The sequence below is a fragment of the Primulina huaijiensis genome, chromosome 18, assembly GCF_012295235.1.
Source record: "Primulina huaijiensis isolate GDHJ02 chromosome 18, ASM1229523v2, whole genome shotgun sequence".
Lineage (NCBI taxonomy): Eukaryota > Viridiplantae > Streptophyta > Magnoliopsida > Lamiales > Gesneriaceae > Primulina > Primulina huaijiensis.
This window is the reverse complement of record NC_133323.1, coordinates 14,811,163-14,819,300: the sequence shown is the minus strand read 5'-3', so window position 1 is coordinate 14,819,300 and position 8,138 is coordinate 14,811,163. Positions and strand designations below refer to the sequence as shown.

The following is an 8,138-nucleotide window of genomic DNA, read 5'->3' as shown; positions in this document are numbered from 1 at the left end:
ATGATATAGGTATTTGATAATACCCCGAATACCCATCAAGAAAACAGTAATAAGAATTTCCTGCTACTTTTTCTAGAATTTGATCTAAAAATGGTAGTGGGAAATGATCTTTTCTAGTTGCATCATTTAATTTTCTATAATCAATACACATACGCCAACTAGATGGAATCCTAGCTTGTAATAACTCTCCCTTTTCATTTTTTATAACAGTGATGCCTGACTTTTTAGGTACTACTTGTGTTGGACTTACCCATTTACTATCTGAGATTGGATAGATAATTCCAGCGTCTAATAGTTTTAATACTTCATTCTTAACAACTTCTTTCATATGTGGATTTAACCTTCTTTGTGGTTGTTGATATGTTTTAGCATTTTCTTCCAAATGAATTTTATGTGTGCAAATTAAAGGATTTATACCATTTATATCTTTCAAAGTCCATCCAATTGCATTTTTATATTTCTTAAGTAATTTAATTAAATCTTCTTCTTGATTTGGTAGAAGAGTGGAATAAATTACAACATGAATGTTTTATTTTCACCAAGAAATACATATTTCAATTCGAATGGTAAAACTTTTAATTCAAATTTTGTATTATTATCTTTTTTAAAATTATTTTCAGACTCAAAACATTCTATTGAAAAAACTTCAGATTGTTGATTTAAGTTTTCTTCTTGTATATTTTCTTCCATAATTGTTTCAATTTCATTATCATATTCATTTTCATTAATACTTGGTTGTTTACATAAATTGAACACATTAAGTTCTAGAGTCATATTTTCAAAAGACAATTTCATTATTCCATTTCGACAATTAATTAAAGTATTTGAAGTTGCTAGAAATGGTCGTCTCAATATTACTGGAATTTCATTATATACTTGTATTGGTTGTGTATCTAAAACAATAAAATCTACAGGATATATGAATTTATCAACTTGCACCAACACATCTTCTACAATACCTCTAGGTATTTTGATTGACCTATCCGCCAGTAAGAGAGTAACAGAGGTGGTTTTAATTCTCCTAAATTAAGTTTTTCATAAACTGAATAAGGAAGTAAATTCACACTTGCTCCCAAATCTAACAAAGCTTTTTTAATTTTATTTTCTCCAATAATACATGAAATTGTTGGACAACCACGATCTTTATATTTTAAACTAGAATTATTTTGAAGAATAGAAGTTACTTGTTCAGCCAAGAATGCTTTCTTCTTCACATGCAATTTTCTCTTCACCGTATATAAGTCTTTTAAAAATTTTGCATATGAAGGTACTTGTTTAATAGCATCTAATAATTGAAAATTTATCTTTACTTGTTTAAAAACTTCATAGATATCAGAATCATTTTTTTGTTTTTTATGATTTGTTAATGCATGAGGAAATGGTGGAGGTTTATTTGATTCATTTAATCATTCAACATATTATTTTTAGAATTTAAGTTATCATCATTCTCAAAAGTATCAGGATTATCATCCTTACTCTTTGATTTTAAATGATCCTTGTTTTCATTACTATATGGATCATTAACTATTTTACCACTTCTAAGGGTAATAACAGATTATATTTGATCAATTTTTTCATTTTTTAATTCTTGATTTTGATTTTTAGGATTAGGTTGAGGTTGAGATGGAAATTTTCCTTTTTCATGAATATTAAGTGCAGATGCAAATTTTGCAAGAGTTTCTTTCAAATCAGTCATAGATTGACTGTTTTGAATATTGATAGATTCTTGCTTTTGGATAAATGCATGAATTACATCTTCAAAGTTTTTTCTTGGAGGTGTAACATAAGGAATATAACCTTGATGATTTTGGTTATTTTGAAAATATTGTTGTGAGGGTTGTGCATTATTATCATTCCTCCAACTAAAATTAGGATGATTTTTCCATCCAGGATTATATGATGTTGAAAAAGGATCTAGTATTGGTTTTTTATAATTGTTAACATAATTTGCTTGTTCATGGAGACATTCTTTAAATGAAGGTAATGTTGGACAATCTTTTGTAGCATGATCATGTGTATCACATATATGACAAACAATTTCTTGAATACTTTTTAATTGACCACTCTTTTTCATTTCTAATGACTCAATTTTTCTTGCTAAAGATGCAAGTTTAGCTTGAATATCTATATCATCTTTAAGATTATAGATACCACCCCCATTTGTTGAATTATTGATTTTAGTTGTTGGTGGTTCTATTGTGCCTATATTATCCCAATTTTGAGCATTTTCTGCTAATGAATCCAAATACTCCATAGCTTCATTTGGGTTTTTATCTTCAAAAGTTCCATTACACATGAATTCTATCATTTGCCTATCTTTAGGTATTAGACCTTCATAAAAGTGAGAAACTATTCTCCATGTTTCAAAACCATGATGTGGGCATGTATTAAGTAATTCTTTATATCTATCCCAACATTGATAAAATGTTTCTCCTTGTTTTTGAGAAAAAGTAGTAATTTGTCTTTTAAAAGAGTTTGTTCTATGGGAAGGAAAAAACTTTTTGAGAAATTGTTGTTGCATTTCTTCCCATGATCTTATTGAACTTGATCTCAAATTTTGTAGCCATGTTTTAGCTTTATCTTTTAAAGAAAAAGGGAAAAGCTTTAATCGAACTATATCCATGCTACAATTTTGATCATTATAAGTGTTACAAACTTCCTCAAATTCTCTTAGATGTAAATATGGATTTTCAGAATCTAAGCCATGAAAATTTGGTAAAAGTTGAATAATTTGAGGTTTAAAGTTGAAATTAGATGCATCAGGAGGAAAAACTAAACAAGATGGGGCACTAGTTCTAATAGGGTTCATATGGTGCCTAAGTGTTCTTAATTGATCATGTTCTTGATTATTATTATTATTGTTGTTATTATTGTTATCATTATCTTGATTATTTGAATTATCATCCATGTTTAAATTATTTTCAGATACTCGAATAAGTCTACCACTTTTTTTTCGACTCCAAATACTCAAAAAAAAAAAAACACAATACTTATAAATAAAACATAATTAACAAATATAAACTTAATTTATACCTCCCCGGCAACGGCGCCAAAAACTTGCTACTACTTAAATTATAATTCACCCAAGTGTAGGTTGTCTGCAAGTAATATATTTCGTAAGTACGAGATCGATCCACAGAGAGGTTATTTTAAGTTTAAATTTATTAATTTATAGATTACCAAATGCAAGAACGAAGTTTACAAATTATAAATTTTGTCAAGGCTCGAGGATTTATTCTTGGTTTATGCAATATTGTTTAACTAAAAGTAAAACAAAGGAAACCACCATAAATAATGGTTCCAAGAAAATAAAAATATTTAAACACACACCTAATATAATATAGTTCCCACTATAGAAAATACCGAATTCACCGATATTTTATATATGGTACCTATGATTATATATATAACTATATAAATATATAACTGCATAAAATAAATGTTAAATTAAATCATTATATTTCATTTAGAACAACCGGCAGAGCCACGCTATTGCCTAAATGAAATATATGATTTAATAAGTTAGTTGCGGGAAAGTAAAAGTTAGTTGCGATAAAGTAAAAGTTAGATGCGGAAAGTAAAAGTTAGTTGCGATAAAGTAAATGTTAGATGCGGAAAGTAAAAGTTAGTTGCGATAAAGTAAATGTTAGATGCGGAAAGTAAAAGTTAGTTGCGATAAAGTAAATGTTAGATTGTTAGATATCATAATATTTCATTTAGAACAACCGGCAGAGCCACGCTATCGTCTAAACGAAATATATGATATAATTATATAAATAAATATATATATATATATATATATGTATAATATAACAATAATAATTGATGAAATATTTATTGTATCAAAATTAAACAACAAATCAAGATAACCACTTCAATGGTATCAAGCATTTGATGTAAATTGATAACAACAAATAATTCATTTTTATACCTACAATAAAAAGAAATTAGCAAAATGAAAAGAAATAAAGAAAGAATATACAAAATATAAACAATCTTACTTCACCAAGAATTCATCCTCTTCACCTTGACATAATAGATTTAGCTTTCCATGAACTTACTTTTGATCAACACTAAAAACATCACTCATAATTTGGAAAATGAAAAATATATTGGAACTTAGAACTTTTATACACACTCACACTATATTTTACAATGAGATAGAATGATTCTCAAGCTAGCACAAGGCCTCTATTTATAGGCCAAATGAGAGAAAGGGTCAAAAATTCTATTAATGCAATGTAGTTGTAATAGTAGTCTTTGTCTCCTCCAACTTCAATTCCATGCCCCTTCTTTCAATGCTTTGTTCCACGACTTTAATCACCGAATTTGACTCAGCTCAAAACAGCAAACATGTGGGGAATTGTCTGTAGATGAATTTGGCCACTTGGTTCACCTCATTTGGTTAAATATTGAAATAGTTATGATTTTTTTACTATATGCTAGTCATGGTGAAAGTAAATTTGTCCTCCTTTTGATATTTTCACAATTTGATCATCTTAACCAACTTTTTAGGCAATCATGTCTTCTGTAAAGTTGTAGATAATTTCTCAAGGATTCCAAAAATATTTGAATCACCTCCATTTGAATTTTCTAACTTGAGTTATCATTATTTTACCAACACGTAGAAAACCTGAAAATAAAACATATTTAGTAAGACATTTAAATATAAACACACAATACTAAAATAACATAATTTTATAATTTTAATGAAACTTAAATTTTAAAATATAGGTTTTAACATATAATAAATTATTAATTTTAAGTTTCATCAGCTGTCTCCAGAGCTCTAGCTGCAGAGCAGGATCAGCGTGATATCGAGAAAGACCGCCAGGGCAAGCGCCCAGTCCAGGTACAACACCGCCCTCCTCCTCAGCAGCATCTGCAGCAGAATAAGAGGCCTTTCCATGGCCCGCCCAGAAACAGAGGCCACCACCAGCAGCAGCCGCTGCAAGGACGTGCAGTCCCTAAGCCTATTGAGGATCTGATCTGTCCTAAATGCTCACGCCGCCATCTTGGAGTATGTATGTATGGCTCTGGGAAGTGTTACAAGTGCGGTAGCCCAGACCACGTGCTACCGCAGTGGCCTCAGAGGAATCTGCCTACCCAAGGCAGGGTATTTGCTCTCCATGGAGCGGAGACGAACACCGATTCCATGCTTATGACAGGTACCTTTAAGCTTTAAATTTATATTTGAGATTTAATGTTTTGGGTGAGGGTTTGAACCTAGTATTGTGATAGGATTGCATGCTCTTCTCAGTATTATTTTGGGGAATTTAAGTTAGAGAAATTTTGGCCTTTGCATGTCTATAAGTTAGTTTTGTGATTATTGGGTTCAACATAGTGTTCTAACCTTTCAGGGAGAATTTTCATAGCTGGCTCAGCTACAAAAGCCCTGATAGATTCAGGGGCTACTCACTCATTTATTTCTGAGGTCTTTGCAAATTTTCTCAAAGTTAAGACCGTTGGGCTAGATGTAGCCTACTCAGTGGTACTGCCTTCGGGAGAGGAGATGGCAGCCACCAATGTAATCCGAGACATAGATCTGGAGCTTCATGGCAGCCTTGTTTATGCGGATCTGATTGTCTTGCCGATGCCAGAGTTCGACATCATATTAGGCATGGATTGGCTATTGCGGAATAGAGTGTTGATAGACTTCCAGCGGAGATCTGTTCTAGTCCGACTGCCTGGGATGACACAGTTCTTATTTGAGCCGGACAGGTACATTCCCTTACCACGCATTATTCCTTATGTCCAGGCTAGGAAGCTCATGCATAGAGGGTGTCGAGCGTTTTTAGCAACTTTTATATCTGTCCCCGAGACACCCAGTCAGTTAGCCTCTCAAAAGCCGATTGTTAGATATTTATTAGACGTTTTTCCGGAGGACGTCTCTGGTATGCCACCCGAGAAAGAGGTGGAGTTTTCTATTGAACTTATGCCAGGTACGGTACCGATCTCAAAAGCACCGTACCGACTAGCGCCGACAGAGATGGCAGAGCTGAAGAAACAGATTCAAGAACTTCTCGACAAGGAGTTCATTCGACCGAGTTTCGCACCATGGGGCGTGCCAGTCTTGTTTGTGAAGAAGAAGGATGGGTCCATGAGACTATGTATTGACTACCGGGAGTTGAACAGGGTGACAGTGAAGAACAAATACCCACTTCCGAGGATTGAAGACCTATTCGACCAGTTGCAGGGAGCTTCGGTATTCTCCAAGATTGATCTGCGTTCCTTTTATCACCAGTTGAGGGTGAAAGACGCTGATGTTTCCAAGACTGCGTTTAGGACTCGTTATGGCCACTACGAGTTGCTTGTGATGCCGTCCGGTCTGACGAATGCGCCAGCGATCTTCATGGATCTCATGAATCGCGTATTTCAGCAGTATCTTGATCAGTTTGTGATAGTGTTCATAGACGACATTCTCGTCTACTCGAAGAATCAAGAGGATCACAGCAGACATTTGACCACAGTGTTGCAGACCTTACAGAAGCATAAATTATTCGCGAAGTTCAGTAAATGCGAATTCTGGTTAGAGAAGTTGGCGTTCTTATGCCACATTGTTTCTAGCAGTGTTATTGAGGTAGACCCAGCGAAAGTTGCAGCAGTCAGAGACTGGGTTGTGCCGCAGAATGCATATGAGATCCGCAGTTTTCTTGGCCTAGCAGGATATTATTGGAAGTTCATTCAGGGATTTTCTTCCATCGCAGTTCCATCACATCATTGACAAAAAAGAATGTGAAATTTGTGTGGAGCAATGATTTTCAGAAGAGCTTCGATACTTTGAAGTAAGCTCTTATCTCAGCACCAGTTTTGGCCATGCCGTCAGGGCCCGGTGAGTTTGTTCTATATACCGATGCTTCGAAGCTCGGTCTTGGCGCAGTATTGATGCAGCATGGGAAGGTGATAGCATATGCTTCTCGTCAGTTGAAGACTCATGAGAAGAATTACCTTACCCATGATCTAGAGTTGGCAGCCGTTTTATTTGCTTTGAAGATCTGGAGGCATTATTTGTACGGAGAGAAGTGCCAGATCTTTACCGACCATAAGAGCCTCAAGTACTTCTTTACGCAGAAAGAGCTGAATATGCGTCAGAGGCGTTGGTTGGAGCTTGTGAAAGACTATGATTGTGACATTAGCTACCACCCGGGTAAAGCTAATGTAGTTGCGGATACACTGAGCAGGAAAGTTGCAGTGATGGCCCATTTGACGATTCAGAGACCTCTTCAGTCTGAGATACAGAGATTTGATCTAGAGGCATATCATCAAGGTAGAGTTCCCCGTCTATCCACCTTGACGATCCAATCTTCTCTCATTGACCGTATTCGCAGTGGTCAGCCAGCAGATGAGCAGTTGGCAAAGTGGAAGCTGAGAGATGAGGCCAAGGGCAGTGGTTTGTATTCAGTTAGTGACGGTATTGTGAGATACCGAGACAGGATATGGGTTCCTAGCAGTGATTCCATCCGAGCAGATATTCTATCAGAGGCCCATATGTCGCCGTACTCTATTCACCCTGGGAATACGAAGATGTACAAAGATCTGCAGTTATTATATTGGTGGCCAGGAATGAAGAAGGACATCAGACGGTTTGTATCCGAGTATCTGAATTTTCAGTGAAGGCAGAGCATCAGAGGCCAGCAGGTTTGCTCAAGCCTCTTCCTATTCCCGAGTGGGAGTGGGAGAATGTTACCATGGACTTCGTGACCGGTTTATCGAAGTCAGTCAGAAGATCAAATGCTATCTGGGTGATTGTCGATCGTCTTACCAAATCAGCGCACTTCTTTCCTATCAAGACGACTTTCACCATGGTTCAGTATGTTGAGTTGTATATCCGGGAGATAGTCCGACTTCACGGTACTCCAGTTTCTATCGTGTCTGACAGAGACCCCAGATTCACTTCCTCATTTTGGAAGAGTTTGCATTCGACGATGGGTACGAAGTTTTTGTTTAGCACAGCTTTCAACCATCAGACAGATGGGCAGTCAGAGCGAGTCATTCAGATTTTGGAGGATCTTCTCCGTGCTGGTGTTATCGATTTCTCCGGGAGTTGGGAGTCGAACTTGCCATTATTGGAGTTCACCTATAACAACAGCTTTCAGTTGTCTATAGGAATGGCTCCGTATGAAGCATTGTATGGTCGC

The 8,138-nt window shown here is 35.4% G+C and overlaps 1 non-coding gene across 1 annotated transcript; it reads left to right on the top strand.

The window, feature by feature from the left end:
- The first annotated feature begins 2,366 nt into the window (after positions 1-2,366).
- Positions 2,367-2,477, top strand: LOC140965340 (small nucleolar RNA R71). Its single transcript, XR_012173034.1, has one exon. It is a non-coding gene; the product is annotated as a small nucleolar RNA R71 (small nucleolar RNA).
- Positions 2,478-8,138: the final 5,661 nt, after the last annotated feature.